Below are 21,122 nucleotides of genomic sequence, written 5' to 3'. Positions count from 1 at the left end.
ATGACGTCACTGAAATGATAACCGTCCTATCTGCTCCACTATGACATCACATATCACAACACTACAGAGTTAATGTCCGTATCTATGTGACATCACTGATGACTCACCAACTTGGAAGTAGATGTCACGTGACTCACTGACCGTGTCAGTGAAAGCATGACACTGTATTATCGCTGTAGCCTCGGGTTAAAAAAAAATTATTTACATAATTATTGTGATTCAGTGATGACATCTTAGAAGTGAAACTATTGCTGCACATTTCACTGATGCATAACTAATGACATCATCGTAGTGAAAGCCTGGATATGTGTTGTATGTAAGTCCCTTTCTGTAACACTGGAGTGAGCCAATGAGATTACAAACGACATCGCTGCAAAAGCACGAACAGCAGGGTGTACAAAGGGCTCTGGTTGTTGACCGGCGACGGATCCATGTGTAAATCATAGTAAAGAAGGCAGGGGGCCAGCGCTTTAGTGAAACTGCTGTGACAGCTGCTTCCAGGGTGTTTGCTTATCGTCACGTGTGTATCAAGAGAGGCTCTGATCCAGTGACCAGTGGTTTATACATGCATGTGCTACCCAGAGCTACCCCACTCCCGCCCCCAAAGCCAGGCCAAACCACAACACTTCAAAGAACAACACAACACGCAGATAATAGAGCGTCATCTTAACACACCCTCACAACAAGGCACGACATTGGGAAGACACGAGACCACCACGGCGGGAGGAGTGAACAGTGAACAGAATTGTTGGTAATTCAGGATCGATGAGACTTGCGTGATCTCGGCACTTCACCTTTGCCACGCTGTTTGATTTTGGGCAGACTGCAAGCATCAGACTTGTACAAGAGCAGTTTCGAGTGAAAAGTAATGCGAGACCATGCACGCCAATGCTGAGATGAGACTTCCGTGATCTCGGCGCTCCACCTTTGCCACACTGTTTGATCTTGGGCAGACTGCAAGCATCAGACCTGTACTAGAGCAGTTTCGAGTGAAAAGTGAGAATGCGCTGCGATAGGCAACGGTGGTTGGCGCTACATAAATACAAAATAACATAGCATTGACTTTGCAGTCATTTTATTACTTCCAAGAACAGGGTGGAATGGATACATATGACACTGTGACATCACTACCAAAGAACTGTAAGCACACGTCACAGTGACCGCAAGATGAGCACGCAACTTATTTATTTGCAACTTATTTTTTTTCTAAAATAGAGGATCGTGTTCCACTTGACTAAAAGTCGTGGTGATGTTGGTAATTCAGGATCGATGAGACTTCCGTGATCTCGGCGCTCCACCTTTGCTACGCTATTTGATCTTGGGCAGATTGCAAGAATCAGTACAAGAGCAGTTTCGAGTGAAATGCGGGAGAGAAAGCACATTGTAAGTCAAACGGGCGCAGCAAAGCATTAACACAACAACATGTTCTTTGATGTTCTTTGAACGAGAACATCAAAGGGGCGCCGCGAAAGTGATCGCGGGCGAAAGTGAAAGTGATCGCGGGCGCTTAATGAGCATGACGAGGTTTGCCATATGGTGCCTCAGCCCCTAAGCGCGCGCCCGCACACATGCACTGTAGCTCTAGGCTGGCCATGGTAGCCCTTTTTTGAGCCCTCGCAAAAAGTCTCGCCAGACCAGCGCATATGCTGGGTCAGGCGAGACCTAAAAAGTGTACAGTGAGTAAGGTTATGGGAAATGCTAGAGTGCAGGGAAAGTTATTGGAATGTTTGAGTAGACGGAGACAGGTAAATACTACAGTGGGCATGGAGACCTGGAAATGCTTGCGTGTGGAGGAGTCCGGAAATGCGGCAGTGTAGGGAAAATCAGGGAAATGCCGGAGTGTAGCGGCAGTCAGGGAAGTTCTGGAAGGTAGAGAGAGTTTTGGAAATGCTGGTGAGTCAGGGAAATGCTGGGGTGTAAGGAAAGTCAGGGAAATGCTGTGCTATAGCGAGAGTCAAGGAAATGCTGCAGTGTACCAATGATATGATATAAGGGGTGAGGCCCCGGGATATGCTGTAGTGAAGAGAAAGTCAGAGAAAGGCTGGAGTGGACGGAGAGTCATCCGAAATGCAGGTGATAGGACCTAGTGGGACTGTCATGGAAATGCTGGAGCGCAGACAGCTTCGTGGAAATTCTGGAATGTAAGGATTGTCGTGTGGCAGGAGAGAGGCAAATACTGGGGCGAGACAGGCAGATACTGGGGTGAATAGAGTCAGATGAATTGTGGCGGCAACATACAGCCAGGGTACTGTTGAGCATACAGAGCGATGGGATCGAAAGTCTGAGACATGCTGAATTAAAAATAGAGTTGGGAAGCTGTTGCTGTGACCACAGATCCAATGTGATGCTAGAGTTGGCAAAAGGTTAGGAAAGCGATGCACCACTGGGAAAGTCCGGGAGATGCTGGCGTGAGAGTGTCAGGCTAGAGTTAAACTGGTTGAGAGTTAGAAAAATGCTGCAGTGCAGAAAGTCAGGAAAATGCAAAATCACTTTTGCACAGGGTATAATAAGGTGCTAGGGTGGAGGCAGAATAGAGGAAATTAGTCATAGGAGAGCAGAGACCACTGCAAATGTTTGAAACGAAAAAGTTAGCAGTGTAGGCTCGGGGTCCTAAAAAGGATAGCCACATAACACAATGTCAGTTTTAAAGTGCTTGGTCATGGTTGGAGTGGTTACTTAATGTTGAACATATTTCTTTTTTATTACCATCAATCGTGGTGCTTATTTTATCAATCTATGTAGAATTAAAGCTGATCGACCTGCTGGGATTCAAACCTGCGACTTCATAGTTAAACTTAGGCTCCCGCAGTGGATGTATTGTCGACCTTTAAGAACCGCAGAGCCCCTGGCGAATGAACAACATAGAACACCTCAGCAAGTGGAGTGACTCCAGCTTTGGAGATCAGCAAAATAACTTGTTTTAATAATAAAGCTAGTTAGGTTTGGCTTGACAGTGCACCTGTCGATAGACCTTATGTGATCAACCTAAAAAAGAGTTCTCAGGAGTACTGCAGAGATGGGCCGTGTCGCCGCCCATATGTTGGTGGGCAGGAGTACATGTTTTGATAGGGCAGACGTTGTGTGATTCCACAGAAAATAGTGTTTACCTTCTAAGAGCTGTAATCATTTTTTTGATCAAGTTGTGTGATCCAGAGCTCGTTGTTAAGTCTAGCTATTGTGTTACAACAGACCATGACCTTTAGCTCAAACACAGGCCACTGCAATGCCTTATGTGTCTCCTAGGTAATTATGGGGTCTATTCTTCTCTGGCAGAAGCACAGATGGGAGAGTGCAGTCATGAGGAATGTGTTGCTGTATTACCCTCCTGGCCACCTCTCCTTTCCCATCCCATCGACAAATACAGAGATAGCTTAACATGGCACTCCTTGAAAGAATTATGTTTTTGTCTTTCTAATTCCCAGTTCTAAGATTTATGGGCTCGAGAGGCTTATTTAAGCTTCTGGAATAAGTAGATTTAATTATTAATAATTTATTATTTAATGTTTCAAGCATACATAACTAATATTATACTAATATGATACTTAATTTACTTCATATTTCTATATTAAATTATTGTACTTATGTTATGTATTGTAATTTCTTTTTTTTTTTTTAAACACATTTTATTTGTCAAATGCACATTCAGCGGAGCTCTGTAACCCAGAGGCTTCCGTAGCATCAATGAACAATATCCTGACTTTGACAGTTTTCTCATGTAATAACACAAAAGGAATAATGAAGGGACATGCATACGAAATACAACAAAATTAAACAAAAAAAACAAATAACACCCCCACCCTACACCCCATCGCACAGTCAACCCAGCGAAATCAGCAAGTATAATCGGAGCTACAGTTGTACCCTCGCTTTGAAAAATGTCCAAGAGACACCATGCCGCCCGATACACGTATGATACAGGCCCCCCCAAGACAAGGAAAGGGAGGACTACAACCCACACATTCCCTACGCTGGAATGGGCTCCAATTCCAATCCCCTGTAATCCGCCCAGTGCTTCCAGATTTTATAATGTTTACGCGGGCAGCCCCGTGCTATAAAAATGGGGGCCTCAAGGCCCATACAGAAATCCAGTCCTACCTTCCACACTGAGACGGAGGGTGCGGCCTTCGCCTTCCATGCCCTCGCAATGTCGCGCTTGGCAAGGCTAAAGCCCAGGAGCATCAGGTGGCGCTTGTAGACATTGCCCCCTATATCATCCATAGCATGCAGGAGCACTAATTTAGGAGACCGAGGGAGATCCCAACCCAGAACCTCTGAGAGGCATGCCAGTACACCCCGCCAAAACCTAGTTAGCGCAGAACAATCCCATATAGTATGCAGCAGAGTACCCTCTTCATGCAAGCAGCGAAGACATTTCGGGGATGCCACCAGACCAGCTCTGTACAGTCTGACTCTAGTAAAATATACCCTATGGAGGTATTTAAACTGGATGAGTCGAAGGCTCATACCAATAGCCGCCCCGCGTGGGGAGGCCAGGGCCTCCGTCCAGTCCTCCTGCTCAAGTGAGCCCACATCCTATGTATTGTAATTTTAAATTATTCTTCAGTGTATTCTAAAAATCTCTTACTACCCTAAACTGTACAAACTCCTTCCTCTAAGTTTACTCTACCCTTCCAGGTTCATAAATACCCCTTACTATGCTCTGACTCTAACCTTCCTTGAACTCTACACACCTGTTATTACCCCTTAATCCTACCCATCCCTGAATCTTAAAAAAAAGCTTTCTACCCCTTCCTTTATACCCTAGAAACTCCATACTACCCCTTAATGCTACTCTTCCCTGATTTGGAAGAAATTGCTATTCCTTAACAATACCCATCCCTGTAGCCTAGAACTTCTAATTACTCCTTAACACTACCCTTTTCTGAGCTCTAAAATTCATTTCTACCCCTTAACGCTTACTTGAGGAATCTGCCTAGTAAAAGCAGGGGGACTCTAAGGGTTAAATACTTGAAAGAATTGGAAATCAAATTACTGATTCCCTGGTAATTCTTCATTTCTAAGGTGACTCTCAGGACCCAACTTGTGATCCCTGTTATTTCTAGAGCCACCTCCCTCCCCTCAGTCTTCAATGCCAGCTGGTATTGGGAACTCTGGGGAGGAGCTACCAGGTGATCTCAGAGATGCCCTTACAAACTCGTTAGTGGCATCGAGCAACATGGAGAAGCTTACTTCTTTAAAGAGTTACAAGAACGTTTCTAGGGCATCAGTGCAAGCACTTTCAGGACTACATTTCACTCTTTATACACAGTGGCACTGTGCTGCATTGCCATTTTGGTGAAATGAGCAAGGACACACGAATGGAGTCATTTACAGCATATCTTATCCTTTCCTGTTATTCCACAATTCAGTAATACTGTTACCGCAACCGGCTATAATAACATTACCACAAATTTAGAGGTAAATGTGCAAGAATTGTTTCCGTCTCTTTTTCCGCAATTAACAGTGTAAAATTAGCAACAGCCTCCTGCTTGCCTCTTATACTCATAGGCACGGAAGGCAGTAGTTTTCTGTTAATGCAAATATAGTGTTCAATACACTAAAAATACGTCCCATACACTTCACTGGATTTGTTTACAGTTTCCCACACATTCAAAATGACCCCCAAATTTGTATGTCCATGAATGACAAAATACATCAAATATTAGTGCATGACTAGTCTGACGTTTTGTAATAAAGGCCTATCCAGGTAAGGCAAATGTCCCTTTTTAGGTGGCTTGACAGCGCTGGTGGCCGGATGCCATATTTTTAACAACTCTTTAAAATATGCAGTATGTGTGCTTGGCTTGGCTCCACCCAGAGAAGTATTACTGTCATACCTCATGCTAAACTTGTCGTAATTCACTTATTTTTCTCATAAATTAATTCTACATGACAATCAATATTGCAAAGCCAGTGAAATTGCCTTTAATGTAATGAACAACATTTATGTAAACAATGTATACAAACAGCATTTGTGTATCCCTGTGTTTACATTGGTTGGTACATTGAAGACAGACCACTTGTTTCTGCCAGTGCCTGTTTTAAAATGTCACCTAATAACGCGATTTGCAGCTTCTTATTACTGTGGATAAAATCTGCAATTATTACTTAATAAAACAGTGCACACTGTAATGATCTCAGAAAGAATAAGGCCTGAATAGACCCTGCCAGGAATTCAAACTCGAACTGCAAGTCACAGCAGACTAAAGCTGGTTCAATAAATAGCTCCTAGTCTGCTCAAATGGAAAGTGGTAATTAAAAGGTTCTAGTCTTTAAATGTGTGTTCGCTCTTTCTATTGGATCATGATTCCCCCTTTTGTTTTCCCCTTCTCTCTCTTCCCTATCTTTTCCTTCTCTTATTTTCACCCTCTGCCATGGGTTTTTCAACTTATTTACCCCCTTTTTTCTCTGACTTAATTTACCCTATCTAAATATTTCAGTATTTATTGTTAACAAAGATAAGACAGTAATAATGTAGTTTGTCATAGAAGGTTGAAAGGATGAGTTGACAAGGTTTTCAATGCTATGATCCAACAACGAAAAAAATCAATATATCGGACCCACACACATTCCCATTAGGATAAAAGAGTGCTCCGTGTGGAATTCACAGAATAATAAGTCGTAGACTGGTAAGTCGTTATCGGTTGGAATATAATAGGTTAATGATGGCATGCTCAGTGTGACATTGGATATGTAAATTCTCTGATTTAGACCTGCCAACTCACTTGGCACCACCGCATGTCACACAATATCTGCCTCCTTTACACGGTCTCCCAGTGAGGAACCAACATCACAGGGTGAGCACAACAGTAAAGTGGAAATTCCCTGAGTGCAACCTAACCATCTCTGATCAGCCACATGGAACCTGCAGGTGGATACAGACCAGGTCCTGTCTCAATGCAGTGGAATCATATACCAGTATTACAAAAGTGAGCCAACAGTCAGGATTAGAAGGACCATCCAAAGCCCACAAAGCTATGGCACGTAGTTTGTTGGAGTTCCAGATGGCTGAGTAAGAAGCTACTCTGTTGGTTGTGTGTTATGGTTTTACAGAGTATTATTTAGGAAGAATTGTGGTGTTTAGCTGCACTTAATTATGTTGTGAAACGGAGGGATGTAAGGGAGGTATAATCACATTCATGTATACTTTCCATCTTTGAGTGGATAAGCATCCATCTATTCCTATGCATGTGTTTGTTTGATAGCTTGTGGGTTTTAAGTCTGGACACAGTGGGAAGTATCGGATGTCTTGCCTACATTTAGAGTGCAGTGGATGGGTGTGGGGTGGATAAAGTAGAGCCAACATATTGTACCATGAACGTGAACTAGTCATTTAGTTGGGAACAGCCAGGTATTTAGAGACATAACCCTCGCACTGCGCCTACCCGGTGCAACTTACACCCCTGCCCCACCCCCCCCTGCCCCGATGGTGATCCCCAAAGAACTTAGCCAACAAGAATGGTACAGTTGTGGTCGTTGTTGGCCGCAGTTTTATTCTGGTTACATACATCTGGCATGACATCGGTCATATCGGGTTATTTGCGAACTGCCATTTCTTTGGACACAAAGCCGTGCCCCCCCCATTCGTAGTTCGTTGCACTTCCAGTTCGTAAAGGACCCGACCCCCCAACCAGATCTGTTGTTGTTCGTTAGTATTCTTCCTCTGGTCCAATTACCACTGGGACCACCATTTGGTTGGTCACCCAAGCTTTTCTGCGTGTAGGGAGGGGTAGCTTTCTCTCCCCCCGGAGTTAGGCCCCAACTCGCTACCTTTTGTGCCCTGCCGACAGGCCGGGTCTGGGCCGCGAGCGCCGTCTCCGTTTGCTACCCCTCTTCCGTTGGCCAGGCCACATCACCCTGCCGTGTGGCATCCCAAGGTGAGCGGCCCTCCTCCTACACACCGCCCTGTCGGTGTGTCTCGTTAGCCAACCATCGTACCGTTATTCCGCAAACGCTCGTGTTGCTGTCCAGCACTGCGACATTGCTGTATCGTAGGTGTGGGTGGGTGGGAATTTGCCGAAACCACGTCGGTGCGCCGCTCTCCCTGCTCCCCGAAGTTAGGAGCTCCCTGGGAGAGCGGCCCCTTATATCCCTCATCTCCTTTTTCCCGCCGATCGTGCCTGCCCCCCCATTGGGGGGTTTGCATCTTGTCTCGCCCCCCCATTGGCTGCGGGGGGGGAGTGATAGCCGCGAGGCCAGCGCGTGGGCAGGAGGGGCTACTGCTCGCCGCTTTTGGTCGCCAAGGGCGCCCAAAACCGGTTCCTTCTTGGCACCTTCGGCGCGGCGAGGGTTATGGCGCCGGCCCCTGAGCCTCTCCCCCCCTACGGGGAGGAACGGCGGCCTCTGCAATAACCCTCGCACTGCGCCTACCCGGTGCAACTTACACCCCTGCCCCCACCCCCCCCTGCCCCGATGGTGATCCCCAAAGAACTTAGCCAACAAGAATGGTACAGTTGTGGTCGTTGTTGGCCACAGTTTTATTCTGGTTACATACATCTGGCATGACATCGGTCATATCGGGTTATTTGCGAACTGCCATTTCTTTGGACACAAAGCCGTGCCCCCCCCATTCGTAGTTCGTTGCACTTCCAGTTCGTAAAGGACCCGACCCCCCAACCAGATCTGTTGTTGTTCGTTAGTATTCTTCCTCTGGTCCAATTACCACTGGGACCACCATTTGGTTGGTCACCCAAGCTTTTCTGCGTGTAGGGAGGGGTAGCTTTCTCTCCCCCCGGAGTTAGGCCCCAACTCGCTACCTTTTGTGCCCTGCCGACAGGCCGGGTCTGGGCCGCGAGCGCCGTCTCCGTTTGCTACCCCTCTTCCGTTGGCCAGGCCACATCACCCTGCCGTGTGGCATCCCAAGGTGAGCGGCCCTCCTCCTACACACCGCCCTGTCGGTGTGTCTCGTTAGCCAACCATCGTACCGTTATTCCGCCACGCTGCAGGGAGGCTCCCGTCTTCTTGCGGCTCCCCCCCTACGCTCATCCCCCTTTTTTTTTTTTTTTTTTTGGGTGACACATATATACGTGTTTTTTTTTATTTTATTTTTTTATCTGCAACCTGCCAAGGCCATCGCGCCCCAAAGGTTGCCCCAGAACACCTTCATCCCTTCCTCGGATAGATGCACCCCATCCTTGCCATACAGCTCCTGGCGCCCCAGGTGAATCAAGCCATGTCTGATTGACTCCATGCCGTTGGCACTGCAAAATTTGTGCATGGCAATGTTCAGTTTCCTTCTGCTGTTCTCTACTGCTTTATGGGACTCTGCGCCCCTCCAGTGACCCCTGCTGACTATTTCTGACCAGATGATGGTTGTTCCCCCGAACGCCGCCGCTGCCCTTACGAGGTCGTCCTGTATTGCGTGGCTTAACACTCTCCTCCCCATGCATGTCAGGTCATTACCCCCGAGGTGGATGATCAGTATGTCCGGGTGCCATGCTGCATCCGCCAGGAGATGCTCGAGCGTCGTCGTCAGCCTGCTCCAGCTCATCCCTGGTTGTCCCAGCCACCGGATGCACGTGTCTCTGGGCCTTTCTGCCAGCCTGTGGCCCGTCTGCCGCCACCAAGTACCCATCCTGGCGACGAACGAGTGGCCCACTACCCATACCAGCCGAGGGCGTTTTCCTGTTGAACAATGGGGTGCATATCAGATCATCATACAGTCTCTCCCTTTTTTTTTTTTTTTTTTGGGGTTTGGCCTTCCTGTTGCGTGCCACCCTGCCGTGCGGCATCCCAAGGTGGCATGCTGCGCGCCACTGACCCTGCCGTGCGGCATCCCAAGGCGAGTGGCGCGACCCTATCCGCAGGTCTAAAGCAGCTGCGGCCTGATATACGTTTTGTAGGCCCTGGACCGCCATCGGCCCATTTCTTGGATTCTCGCCTCCGGCATGCCGTGTTGTGATGCTGCCGTTGCTGCGCCGTTCCTGAACGAGTGAGGGGTGAATGCTCGCGAGGGCAGCCCTGCTTTATCCAGGGCTTGGCGCATCAATGTGGTAAACTGAAACCTGCTCAGGTTACTACCATCCTGATGCTTGAACAGCGCTCCCCCGCCTGTGGGGCGAGCCACCATGTACCTCCTCAGGCAGCACACCGCGCATGACCTGTTGCTCTGGATGCACCTTAGCTCCACCACCGCGCCCTTTCCCTCTTGGTCGGTTTTTGACCTTCGCAGCTTTATTTGCACTGAGGCTAGCCCTGGCTTGACGTCCTCCGCTTGGATGCAGCGCTCGGCCGGCCCCTGCCTCCTGGGAGCCACTAGCTCGCTAATGCGGAAGGCGCCAAAGAACGCCACCGAGAATGCAGCTTGGAACAGGAGTAGCTCAAAGTCATTCTTCGTGCACCATGATAATGCTTCCAACAAACTGCCTAGTTTCTCAAAATCTATGGGCCTCCTGCTGTCCACCCTTTTTCCTTCGGCCCGTCTCCACCCTTTCATGGCTGCTTTGAGGTACAAGGATGCTGTCGGGTCCTCCCCCATATGTATTTTTGCAAAATGGGCCATAGCTGCCAGATGTGCCTGCGCCCAGGACCTTGTCTTTTTGCTGGCAAATGCCCACTGTATAAAGCGCTCTGCCGCCTTCCTTGTCCCCACCCTGTCGGTCAGGGACTGGACCCCACCTATCTCCATGACTGTTGCAGCGTACTTTCTGTAGCGCCTAGCCGCCTCGGGAGTAAGGGACTGGTTCACCAGGATCGAGAGATCTACCCCCCCAGGTCCCACAGGTGCGCTGGGAAAGGTGTCATGTATTCGTCTGCCCTGGGCGCCAGCTCCCTGAAACGGTCCATCTGTGACCTGGACAGGGCGTCCGCCACCGTGTTGTCCACCCCCGGGACATGGCGGGCCTTCACCTCCAAATTGCCTTCCAGCTGCAATTGAATCAACTGACGCATTAGCCTTAGGATATCGGGGCACCTAGCCGCCCCCTTGTTAATGGCCTGCACCACCCCCTTGTTATCGGACCATAGTGTTAGTTTCATGTTCTTCAACTCCTGTTTCCATATTGTCATGGCCACCACAATGGGGAACAATTCCAAAAATGTTATGTTGCCTGTGAGACCTATTCTGTGCCATCTCTCCGGCCACTGCCTAGCACACCACTTCCGGCCAAGAATTGCCCCAAATCCCGCACTGCCCGCTGCATCGGTGAACAGGGCTATCTGCCTGGCTGTTACCCAGCCCTCCCTCCATATGAGGACGCCATTGAAGTCTGCGAGAAACTTATCCCACATACATAAGTCTTGTTTGACCCCCGTTCCTAACCGCACGTGATGGTGCTGGTGTGTGAGGCCTGCTGTCAACTGCGTGAGTCGCCTTGCGAACACCCTCCCCACCGGGATAACCCTGGCCGCGAAGTTAAGCTTCCCAATCAGCCTTTGGAGTTCCCTGAGCGTAGCTTTCTTCTTACCGCACAGGCTTCTCACTTCCGCCCTAAAGTCCTCTACCTTGTCTTGGGGGAGCCTAGCCGTTCCGGCCACAGAATCCAACTCAATGCCAAGGAATGTGAGCTGTGTGGAAGGGCCCACTGTTTTGTCTGGGGCCAAAGGAATCCCTAGTGCCCCCGCCAGCTCCAAAAACGCCGCCAACGTGTTCCCACAGATTGGTGACTGGGCGGGACCCGTGAACAGGAAGTCATCCAGGTAATGGAGCTTCCCCCCTTTTGGGTGTCTTATCGTGCAGCGCCCATTCCACGAATGTGGCGAACATCTCAAAGTATGCGCATGATATGGCGCAGCCCATGGGCATGGCTTTGTCAATATATAGGTCCCCTTCCCACTGGAAACCTAACAGATGAAAACTGGAGCGGTGTACAGGTAACAGACGAAAAGCGGACTCTATGTCTGCTTTGGCCATTAATACCCCCCTCCCAGCCATTTTTACCATATCGATAGCATCGTCCACAGACGCATAGTTCACCGAGCATGCTTCTGGGTTTAGACCATCGTTTACTGAAGACCCCTCCGGGAAAGAGAGGTGGTGAATGAGCCGGAATTGCCCCGGCTCCCTTTTGGGCACGACCCCCAGGGGGGGGGATCACCAGGCCCTCTTGGAGGTGCGGTGGTAGGGGGCCCTCTATCCTGCCCAATGACTTCTCCTTAGCCAATTTCTTGGTGACCACCCCTGGGTGCTGCCTAGTGATTTCAGGTTCTCCGCCCCCCCCCAGGGGAAGTGTGCCACTGAATGGTATAACAAAACCCTCTTCGAAACCTTTTACTAATGTTGCAGCGTCTGTTCTGTTGTGGTACTTATTTGCCAGTTCAAGCAGCTGATATACGTTAATTGGGGACCTGGCTAACTGGCAGTCCTCCAGACCCCCCCGCTCTCCATCACTGTTTATTTTTCTTGTCCTTTTTGTCCCTCTTCTGATCCTGCTTGCCTCGGCAGCCAGCTGACGGGTGCCCACCCCCGCATTTGGAACATGCGTGCAAGAACTTACATGCTGCGCCCCACGCGCAATCTCCGGCATCAAATCTCCAGCAAATTGCCGCCGGGCCGTTAGATGGGTTCGGTTTCCCCCCGCCAAGCTTGGGTCTGTGGAACGCCTTCCCCTTCCCTTTATAGGAGGTCCGAAAGGACTGGTCACTCCTTCCTGCCCAGGTTTTGACCTCTTTGGCCACTAGCATCTTCTGTATGAACCCAGAGACATCCTCTTCGTTCCATTCCATCTCTGGATGTCTCTGCATCTTCAACCTGAACCCTTTATCGTATTCTAGCCACACGTCACCAGGGAATTGCCTTTGTGCCCAATGAATGTTAGCTTCATATAGCCATAAATCTGCTGCGCAGCGCGGGAATTTCTCCACAATGATGCATGCCATAATTCTGAATGCATCTAACCAATTATCGAAGTTACGCTCCTTCCTGGCGCCGCGCCTTTCCCTCCTGTCTTCCTCCTTCCTATCACAGACTGTGAGATCCAACCCCTCCATTTGAACCTCCAGCAAGGAAAAAATTTCTATGAACTCTTTCCGCCATATCCTTTCCTTGACCTGTCGTCTTCAGCCTTTTCGGTGCTGGTGGGTCAACGTCCTCCGATGCCTACGTTTCCGCGCTCTCCTCTCCTTCGAGGCCCAGATGTGGCTTCAGCCACTCCCTGCCGTGAATCTCCGCCGCTTCTTTGATGCGCTTGAGGAGTTCGGCAAGTTCTTCCGGCTGCCCTTCTGCCATTGCTGCCAGCGGGGTGCTGCCGCTCACTTATGCACCAAATTTATATTAGCTGGTCCCCCTTTTTCAAGCCCTCCGAGCCGGGTAGATTGTTTTCTGCTGCTCGTGCTTCGCAGGGGGGGGAGGGGCGCGTGGTGCGCGTGATGCCACCAAGGCCTCCTGGCCCGTGCCCTATGCCCCCCCCGAATCCTTCCGGCGTGTTTCAAAAAAGGCCGGGTGCACCCGCGACTCGGCTCGCGAGTGTCGATGTAGAAAGACGGAGCTGCTCCGCCACGCCCGTTGATGCCGAGGACTCCTCCCTCTCTTCCGGGTTGTTCAGGGGGCCCTTGGTTCGTTTCGCGCGTGCCTTAGCACCTGCGTAGGAATGTTCGGCCCTTTACTGCAGTCCTCTGCTCCACCAACTGAGCTATTAAGGGTTCCACCGGCGCCGCCGCTGCAGAAGCGGAGCCAGCTGTTAGGGGCACCGACGGTCCCGAGAGCGTTGTACAAAGGTGAGACTCACTTCGGGGCTGGTCCTGTCCGTCCGCTCACCTCAACCCCGCCGGCGAAGGCTGCAGGCGGGTCTCGATCGTTGTGGCTCCGGTAGACTCCTCACCCAGCGCTCTCCCGTTACTGGAGGGCGCTTCGCTCTACGGATGCAGGTCACGACCTGATAGTCCCGCCACTCAGCCAGTTGGCTGCCCTGGTTACGACCGTTCGTACCTCGCCGTCTCCTCACGCCGTCCTTCGTCCGGGCAGTACTTCGTCCTTCGTCAATTTGCCGAAACCACGTCGGTGCGCCGCTCTCCCTGCTCCCCGAAGTTAGGAGCTCCCTGGGAGAGCGGCCCCTTATATCCCTCATCTCCTTTTTCCCGCCGATCGTGCCTGCCCCCCCATTGGGGGGTTTGCATCTTGTCTCGCCCCCCCATTGGCTGCGGGGGGGGAGTGATAGCCGCGAGGCCAGCGCGTGGGCAGGAGGGGCTACTGCTCGCCGCTTTTGGTCGCCAAGGGCGCCCAAAACCGGTTCCTTCTTGGCACCTTCGGCGCGGCGAGGGTTATGGCGCCGGCCCCTGAGCCTCTCCCCCCCCTACGGGGAGGAACGGCGGCCTCTGCAATTTTGATCACTAGGTGGCCATGGACGAGCCTTTTCCCTGCTGGCACTGTTGTCCAGAGCATGGCTTTCTATGTAGAGAAGGAAATAAAATGAATACACGTTTCTCAAGGTACGGATGGTCATGAATGGAGTCGTTTTCAAACAAAACATTCTTTTCTGGGTGTATTTCCATAGTTCCAATTGAAGGATTGTGGGTCGGATGCCATGAGCAAAGCAGAGAGTTCTGAGTGAGATGTGGCTGACCACAATGAAACAAAGCCTGTCTAGCAGAGCTGGAGATATGTGTTCATATTTGGAGGAAGTGTCTGGCTGTTGCATTCTAGAACCTCAGAAGTTTCAGCAGAAGGTAGAGTGGAACCTAAAGGTATAGTCCATTGACATACATGTATGAGAGAGAATAAAAAAGATTGTTGCTTCTGAACCCTTTGAGTGAAGCCTAGAAGAGATGTGATAATGTCTGCATTGTGAAGAAGGATCTTTTGGTCACTTTGCATACTTGTGGGAGAAACAACGGGGTTGAGACCGTATTCATTCCCTGATTCTGCCACATAATATACCTTAGTTAAGGAGGGACCATGTATTGGAGGCCCGATGGTAGCGAGCGATATTTTGTCTAGTTTTCACATGAGTGAACCTGTTTTTGATGACTGAGTATAGGAAATCTGACTTTTCTGCTTGGTCAAACTAGATTTTTCACCTTTTTCTGGACGGTATATTTTTGGTAGTGTTAGAACTCTGCGCACTTTAACCCTACTGACTAGCAGAAAAGTGCCTGTACTCCCCTTATAGATTCTGTCATTGAACTGAAGGAGGCCTACTTCGGCGATCCTCCAGAGACGGGCACATCGTTCCCTGTCAAACTAACTTGCAGCGGCCCACCTCTACGACAGAGATAAGATGATTCCTCCCTTCCTCTTCTTTTGGATGGGATTTAACACCACAGATTGACGGATGTTACATAACTATTCGCATGACACATGGACGTGTGTATTTACTATGCACCTTAAGAACTGTCAGTCTCCTTTTACAGGGTCCCTCGCTGGGCCCCATGTGAGTGCCCCCTCCGTTTTTGTACAGTCACTTCAAATATCGGTGCGCACTATCTCACACTGACAGGCTATTGTTACTCTTCAGGTGTCACTCATTGCTAGGTCCTGATGAGACCCCCTACTGACTCTGTGGTCGACACGCACTTAAAAACAAACCATCCTCTAGCCCTACTAATGTGGTAGTAGGCTGTCAATAAATATTGTATACTTATGCTATGGTCATTTTTTGTATAAATTTGAACTTAATTTATCTCTCAAACTGTCACTCTTGTAAAAATTAGGTTAGCTTTTCACTTGGGACACCGAGCACTTCTCTTGATGAACGTTATTACTTTTATATAAACAGCAATTGTTTTCAACTTTCTTGTGTGTAGTCCTGATTCTCTCTTAGACAGACTTTGACCAATGAATATTGCCATTAAGCTTAATCATTACCGTATACCATAAACATTGTCTGCAGGAACCACTGTTCCTTGCTATATGATGGATATCCTGGTTCCGTGTGTGTAGGGTGGCCCTTGTTTTTCCTTATACTCCCCTTTTAAACATGGTTTAATTGCCATATAGCTAATTGATAAATTTAACTTACCTTCAAGTCCCTACTAGATGGTACAATATGTACCCAGGACTAGAAAATGAAATATCCCAAATGCACTGCAGAACCTATTGTGGCATCTCATGCAGTGGCATTGAAGACATGGATTCTGGCCTACCAGTGTAGCCTGACTGAAGCAGTGTGAAAACTGCTATACGGCCTGTCAAAATGAACCCTTTGACAGATCAAAACCTCCCTTTTAATTATTAATAAGTCACCCCTATGTAGGCCTGGTGGCCCAAAAGGCAGTGTGTATGGTATCAAAAAGTAGAACATGCAGAAATGTAATGTTAACATGTTCTTACAGTGGCTAGTACTCTGAGGCTATCTTTCACTGCAACAGGCCTAGTAGTCCTATGTAGCAAACTAGAGTACAGATTATAATGTTAATACTATATCTCGGGAATAGGACGAGCTAAAAAGCAATTAAATACTTAATTGTATTAGTTAATAAAAATCCATTTCAATAGTTGTCAGATTTTTGGTAAATTTTAAGGAAAAATAACTTATAGAAAGTTACTTTTTCCTTGCCTGAAGTTCCTGGAGGCTAATTTGCATTTGCTCTCCAACTTCTCCTAGCCATTATTTAGAATATGAATAGGCGTGAATGAGGTGTGAAATTCCTCGCAATAGCTACACAATAGGTCACTATGATTTACAGGTCTACCTCATTGGCAGGGATGTCTCCTTTGAGCTCAGCAGAAGGGTGGGTGTACCCTTTTTGGGGTTTACATATAACACTGGGGGCACATTTGAAAAGAAGAAAACAAGATGGAAAGACAATTTTTGTGTATCACCTGTCAGTTTGCCGATGAATGCTGCTTGGTCAGACTAGGGACCCATAGTTTTGTCCAACTTTATTCAATCCCTCATAAGTACAATTTATTACTATTCAGCTATGTTTATTTTTTTCCTTTTTTTCGATGTACCTACTAGTTGATAAATAATTGAAGCATGAGTGGCTTATGAAGAAGAGCCCTGAAGCATTTACTGTGAATGTGGAGAGGGCATGTAAATGAGGTTAATGTATCTTTTGAAGCTCTCTCTTCCACGTTTTTAAAGATATCAGAGTGTGAATGGTTTGTCTGCTTGGCTAGGTTTACATTGTTTTTGAATGTTTATGAAGTATCTAATGAATCTTCGACTAGTTGAAGAAATAAGATTTTGATATTAATTACAATAAGCATATTTTTGTATGCTAAAGTGCACTTTGTGTATGTTATAAAGATAGATATCAATAGCGCATTATTGTTGGGGGACACCAGGATTGCAATTGTACACTCCCCACACAAACATCCAGCCCTCAGAACCCAAGTTAAGTGTGGCTGAAGACTTTCTCTATCTTCAAAGGTGGTAGGGTTGGCCCTGGGATCCTTTATCCCATAAATTAGGACGTCCCTAGGAGACATTCCCACCCACCATGCCCGTGACAAGCTTAAATGTGCCATCTCCAGGCACCCACTTAAGAAAACAGCTGGATCTGAGGAAGAACAAAAGAGGACTAAACCTGCTGTCTGTTACCTGAGAGGAACTATGAGGGACTGTCCCTCTTGTACCCAGGAGAAAGAAGTTGACTCCAACGGTGTTACGGCTGACCTCCTGTTCAACGACATGGATACAACAAGCTACAAAGGGCCTTTTCCCCGCAGGTACCTAGCTGACCAGTGGTATCTGGACCTTGACTGGAACCTGCTGTTGGCCGCTGCCTGCTAACCTGTGAGCCACTAAGAACCTCCCCATAGGTCCTGGGGACATTAGAAGTGATTCTGTGGTGGTTTAGGACTTAAAGGTCAAAAGTCAGTACGTTAAATCTTTGACCAGGATGAACCTGGCTAGTGTTTCTGACCCGAGTTCCGTCATGGGCAATGACAAATTGCACCTAGGTCCTGATCTTCCGCTACCATTGACTATCTTTGGCGCTTTGTGATTCTTGTTGCCATTCCTCCCTAAAACTTTAAAAATTCATCTCAATGGCTTCCCCCGGTTTCTTTCATTAAATGTAACTCTATTTTTCTAATTCCGTTTCGGATTTTTATTGGTTTGCACTTTGACATTATTACTGATTTGGTATTCAATACATATTTACACATTGCCATAAGTTAGATCTGTCTAATCTGTGTCATAGCTACAAGGGTTCACAGTTTAGCTTAATTTAGTAGTTTTGAGGGTTCACCCCAACAAGGGTTTGCAATTATTCTTTAAGGTAGATTGTCAGCCACACCACATAATAATCCAATTTCATACACTGAGTTGTATGTGGTTGAAGAGTTTCCAGTAGTTCAATGCTTGAGGCATTGATCAAGGAAGCAGGAGGCTTATTCCAAAGGGTTTTCAAGCTTTTGGGTGAAGCGGATCTCATTCACCCGATTGTAGTAAGTTAGGTGGAATGATTTGATGATGTCTGACACAAGACTGATGTATGTACCAAAGAGGAGGGGTGGAATATTGCAGTAAACTGGTGTTGGAGTAGAAAGGTGCCCAAAAAAAGTAGAAGTACAACAATTTTGGATCTATCTGAATTGTTGGGTGAAATCCAGACTTTGACACACAATTAATATGGAAGTCGCACAGTCGCTGAAATGGGAAGGGTGATGCTTGATGTGTAAAGTAAAAAAGAGGTCTGTTAGTAACAATATGCTCCATTGATGGTGACAGTGATCTTTTGATTGTCCCAGATTGTGATCAAGACAATTCCCATCGTTATTTGTGAGTGAATTATTGTTTCATGGTCTAAGAGAAGGTTATTTCCTTTGAAGAAAGTGGAGAGCAAAGTAAAAGCTAACCTTGTGATGAGTATGCTGAGGAACCGACTCGTGGAGGTACTTTGGAAGCTGCACAGGTCTATTAGCTCGAGCCTTTATTTCTTTAGAATTGTCAAAAACTCAAAAGTAGCAACAGCATGGAGAATAACTCCCAACTTAATATCCAAGAAGTTTACATTGAGAAGCTTTTGGGCAGACTGCAGAGTGGTATGACACGACCCATAAAGTATAGCAGAGGTTGGCTTTGAAAATGTAACACAATGTACGATCTTAGCATAACATTATTGGTCATTCCAATAAAAGCTATCAAATTCAGTATTTTGATCATAGCGTAACGAATTTAAAAAATCAGCAGAGATTCTGCTTGGACTCTGACTCTCAAAGAGAGTGCCCTCGTCATACTGGTGATGAAGAGAAGGGAGATGCTCTGCCTCCTTGTTATTATCTGATGATGTATTTTACTTATAAAATGCCAGCGGGTTGGACACATCCCCTGAAACCGGGCTTAACTCATCATATGGACCCCCAACAGAAGCGAGTGCTTAGTTTGCACAGGTGTTCATAAGGGCTGCTGAAGTGCTAAAAGTGTAGTTGTCCTCAATTGAAACAAAGTCAAGTTTTCCCACAGAGATTCTTCTGCTACGGCATCAACCTTTGAGTCATTATTGCCTTTTAGTGAGGCCCTTACAGGCCCTTTAAATGGCTATTTGATCAAAACCCTGTTCTTGCCCACCAGTTAGCAGAAAGGTAGCCAGATGAATAGAACTGCACGTGGTGACCCACATGTTTTTAATACACCATACACTTGAGAGCCTCATTGTGCATGCTTTCACTAGCAAGGGTAATCCAATCACTCGGACAGTGAATCCAAATGAATTGGCTAATTCAGCCCGAAAATGTTTTCATCTGTGAGCTTGGCTCTGAGGTCCTTAAATGCCACATGCTTGCTGGGCATATACACACATGCTGTCTGAGACATGGCCAGCAAGATCTTGCTGACGATCCCAGAACCTCTTTCACACAACCATATGTTTGTGATTTGTGCTGGCCTGGATACTACAGATTGAATTGCAGGGCTATTGGTACCAGTGCAGTCTACTGGATTTTTGGGTGACATATATATGTCTTAATGGACATGCCCTTAAATGGGTCCTGACTGTTTGGGGGAGGGCAGGCTCTGCTCTGAGGGGTTTGACGACAGAGTAGTCACTGCACAATCCTTAAAACTCTTGATACCAGCATAACAATTTCCCCACTGGTTCCATGAGTTTAGCGGTTACTCGGGGGGTTGCCCTATATACAGTGGCAGCCATCCCAACCAATGGTGTAGCAACCAATACAGTCCTTTCAGGGATATGGGCATGGCGCCGGCAGACAATGTGCAGGGCAACAGGGACTACCGAACTCTAACTCCTCATACCCTGCTCCAATGGCTACTTATTATTTGTTCTTGAAGGCCCATGCCTCACCGATTGGGAGAGGGGGGGTTATGACATTTCTTACCTGGCTGGAGATCCATTACATCAGACAAATGGGTTTTACAATTAGTTATAACGGGCTACGCCCTATCCTTCTTTTCCTTCCCACCCCATTTGGCTCCTACACCAGAACGAACTTCGGAGGAACACTTGGAAATCATGTTGCAGGGGGATAACTTGGAAATCATGTTGCAGGAGCTGAGACATTTGCTCTCCAAAGGAGCCAGTGATTGGTTACTGTACTCTCAGAAAGTTGAGAGATATTATTCCTGTTATTTCTTCATACGAAAAACGTGTGGAGGCACAAACCTCATCCTGGAGCTTTGCCCACTAAATGCCTTCCTAAGGTAGGACAAAATCAAGATGTGCTTATTGGCTGAGAATCTGTCAACTTTGGACCCAGGAGACTGGATGGTGCCCTTGGACTTGTAGGATGCATACTTTCATATACTATTTCTGTATTCCCACAGGCGTTCCCCACAATTCAAGGTAGGCCAAGAACAGTTTGTTTTGAAGGTTCCCTTTCAACCTTACCTCGGCCCCTTAGGTGTCATAAAAGTGATGGTGGTGGCAGCTGCCCGTTTTCGAGGGTCGCAAGTGCCTTATCCCTGTACCTTGATGATTAGCTGCTAAATGTGAGGTCTACACAGTCAGTCTTGGACCACCTCCAGATGATGGCCAACCTCTTCACATCACTGGTGTTTTTCATCAACGAGCCGAAGGCAAACCTAAACCCCCCCCCTCCTTTCAGAATATCTAATTAATTTGGGCAGTACTGGACACAGCGATGCCAGGATACACAGGCTCTGATCTTAACGTTTCAGGATCAGTCCTGGGTGTCAGTGAGGATTGCTCAGCGGATTTTGATCTTCTGGCATTATGCTACTTTATTATTATGTACGCCAGATGACACATGAAGGCCCTGCAGTGGAATATTTAGTCCCAGTGGGCCCTGCATAAGGGTGACTGTATGACACTGTACT

At 47.6% G+C, this 21,122-nt stretch overlaps 1 protein-coding gene and 1 pseudogene across 1 annotated transcript in view; one reads left to right on the top strand and one right to left on the bottom strand.

The window, feature by feature from the left end:
* The window catches only part of PARD3B (par-3 family cell polarity regulator beta), a 2,086,630-nt gene that overhangs the window by 1,288,026 nt on the left and 777,482 nt on the right, over nt 1-21,122 (top strand). The window lies entirely within an intron of this gene.
* LOC146858170 (uncharacterized) lies at nt 10,702-11,851 on the bottom strand (annotated as a pseudogene).

The sequence above is a fragment of the Triturus cristatus genome, chromosome 3_2 (genome assembly GCF_964204655.1).
Source record: "Triturus cristatus chromosome 3_2, aTriCri1.1, whole genome shotgun sequence".
Taxonomy (NCBI): domain Eukaryota; kingdom Metazoa; phylum Chordata; class Amphibia; order Caudata; family Salamandridae; genus Triturus; species Triturus cristatus.
Note: the sequence above shows the minus strand (reverse complement) of the source record. Positions and strands in the feature narration are given on the sequence as shown.